At 31.9% G+C, this 3,101-nt stretch overlaps 1 long non-coding RNA gene across 1 annotated transcript; it reads left to right on the top strand.

Moving 5' to 3' along the window:
• Positions 1 to 355: 355 nt before the first annotated feature.
• Positions 356 to 2,534, top strand: LOC128029059 (uncharacterized). The gene is made up of 3 exons (XR_008187295.1): positions 356 to 480; positions 1,405 to 1,523; positions 1,849 to 2,534. It is a non-coding gene; the product is annotated as an uncharacterized LOC128029059 (long non-coding RNA).
• The last annotated feature ends 567 nt before the right edge of the window (positions 2,535 to 3,101 follow it).

Below are 3,101 nucleotides of genomic sequence, written 5' to 3'. Positions count from 1 at the left end.
ATATATATATATATATATATATATATATATATATATATATATTATCATATTTTTTGTGTCATCATTATTTTACTGTTTAGGTCTTGTTTAATAGCACCATCCACTAATTTGATGAATAGTTATGGTTATGTACATTAATGTTTGTTCTGATAACCAAATTTTTCCATGTTTACATTTATTCCACAGAATTCTGCTGGATTTCCCGATAGGGAAGATAATTCTGCTGGATTTCCCGATATAGAAGATAAGAATGTTGATTCTATCTGGACCTGGTTATCAGTAAAAAAAAAAAAAAAAAAAAAAGTGAGAAGCACACACACACAAATCCCACTCACTCTGGTTAAACAGTAAGTTTGTCAATTATAAACCAGTCAGGTCTTTATATATGCCTAATTTCCTCTCAACCATCAGAAGAGAAAGAAGAATACTTCAGCTTTGAAAACAAGTGTCTTCTTCCTCATAATTCCAGCAGTCGCAATGGTAAGTTTGAGAAACCTTTCTTTTCTGTTCTACTGTATTCTTAAACTCTCTTGTCTCTGTAGGGACCATGTCAAACGGAATGTCCAATTATTCTAAATTTGAAAATGATTGGCTCTTTGAACTGGCTTTAGGTTTGTCTGTTCCTCACTTTTCCCATCTTCAGTCATATTTACGTTGTCGTCAGTATTATCTCTGGCTTAGCTCTCTACAGTAGTTTTATGAGATTAACTGAAATAAGCTAAAAAAGGCATGATGTTAATATACATATTTCCATTCCAAAGATAACACAAATCTATGAACATAATCAGGTGAGGTGAGGTAACTTGACTCTGACAATCAGAAAATGAATGTTTATGTCTTCATCAGGATTGGGGTTGAATGCTTAGGGACATTTTGCTCTGTTTTGTAAATAGTAGTGTGAATAAGTGCAGAATATGATCAAATGCAATGACTGAAACCCACATGCAACCAAACAACTGTGAGATCATTCACAACCAAAATAAAATAAATTCATATTCAAAACAAATAAAGCAAATGTTGGGAAAGGAATACCCTTCTTCCTTTTATGTGTATTTCCTTATGGTCTTAACACTATAACATGTTGCATAAAATAAATGTTATTACTGTGTATTGGTCCGTATCAAGGACCTTAAAATAATTTCTTAGAAATAGAATCTTTGGAGTTCTTGCAGTAATTGGGTAATTTTTCTTATTGACAGTTTCTAGGAAGTCCAACATTCAAATATTGTTTACATTGTTTGGAAAACCATTCTTGTCAAATAAATAAACAAATAAAAAAGTTCCAAATAAAAGTGTCCATACAATATGCCTTCAAAGAATATTCATTTTCTAGCTTAAAGAATGATTATGTGCTCTTTGTACACAGAGTTTGTATATGAATGTTTATATTTGTGTGTGTTTCAGGTTTTCTCTGTACCTCAGAGGATCCTCCTGATCTGCCTGCTGCAGTTTTGCACTTGTGCAGTCGGTCAGAATGTGAACCCAAAAACTCTCATGAATATTGTAAAGAACTTTGAGAATAAGTACGTTGCTTTGATTGAACATGAAAACAGAACTTACAAGTACAAATAATAAAAACAATCACTTCTATGAAATAGCAATTAGCAATCAAAATTATGAAATGACATGTATATATATATATATATATATATATATATATATATATATATATATATATATATATATATATATATATACTAATAATATAACAGAGATGGTTCCGAATCAAAATTACTTTCCCTTTATAAATAAATCATTATGCATTAATTTTTACATTAAACTATTTTAATTATATATAATATTTGTTAATTTTCATAAGCAAAATAATAAATTCTCACTGCTTTCCAGGTTGTCTGGCATGGGACAATATGCTGTCGCTTTCAGAGTCGAGAAGAACAAATGTCAAGATCCCAACTATGACGGTCAGGAATTAATAACTAGACAAGTGAAAGAAAAACTCAATAACAATGAAGTTTTTGTAAGTGGTGAGCTTATCGCTGCAAGGGCTGAAATAAATAAACAAGATCATTCAGAGTTTCGCCTGAGGAATTATCTGAAGAAAATCTTGAATGTAAAAAATCAATGTGTGATTTATTTCACTGTAAATTCACCCTGTTTGGATAAATGCATATCAGAAACCTGGCAATACAACATTAGAGGTAATCTGAGAAATTTAGAAAAATATAAAGGAATTAAAGCCTTTGCATTCAAATTATTTTGGATACGTGATGAAATTGTGGATGTTACAAGGACACTTAAGGAAATTTCTCCTTCTTTGCCATATTATCATTGTGAGCAAAACAATGCTGAATGTGATCGCCTGTGAGTAGAGCGATGCTTATGCTGAACAGTTGCTTTCTTCACACACATAGCTGAGGGTTTTGGTTCTGTTTTAATTGCAGTAAACATTACGATTGGCAAATAAAATCTGTATTCTGTTAAATTCATAAATTGTGATCTTGTGTGCTTGAGTAGACGCCAGCTCTGTTACAATTCCTGTTTTGTGTTCAAGGAATAAATGTTCTTGCACCTGGTTTGTGTGTTCACTTACATTTACATTTAGTCATTTTGCAGACGCTTTTATCCAAAGCAACTCACATGAGATATAAATAAAGTGATTTTCCTTCAAGAGGCCAACAGACACAGGAAGTGCTTGTAATACCAAGTTTTAGAATTTCTTTTTTAATAAGTACAAGCTAGAAAGAGAAAGAATAAATAAAGAATCACTTTTTTTATTCAGTTCCTGTTTACCATAGTTCCCCTTGTTTGTTACCATAGCTACCCTTGTTACCCATGACAACTACACTAATCACCTTCACCTGTCCCTTGTTATCCCTTGATTAATGTGTGTATGCCTCTGTTTTTTGTCTTGTGTCATTCAGTGATGTATCAAATGCTTGTTGTCGGATCTGTTTTCCTTGCCTGTGTCTAGATTCATCTATCCTGGATTTACATTTATTAGGTTTGTTTGAATAAATATTTGCTGCATCTGGATCCCTCACTAAATACTCTTAAGCAGCCCAAATTACAGATAGGATGTCTGCTCAGTGCTGGAACAACAACAAAAAAAGGATAATTTGTGATCCAATTATAATCTCGTT

Source organism: Carassius gibelio, chromosome A15, assembly GCF_023724105.1.
Source record: "Carassius gibelio isolate Cgi1373 ecotype wild population from Czech Republic chromosome A15, carGib1.2-hapl.c, whole genome shotgun sequence".
NCBI lineage: Eukaryota > Metazoa > Chordata > Actinopteri > Cypriniformes > Cyprinidae > Carassius > Carassius gibelio.
The sequence above is the reverse complement of the archived record's forward strand: the minus strand, read 5'-3'. Positions and strand labels throughout refer to the sequence as shown.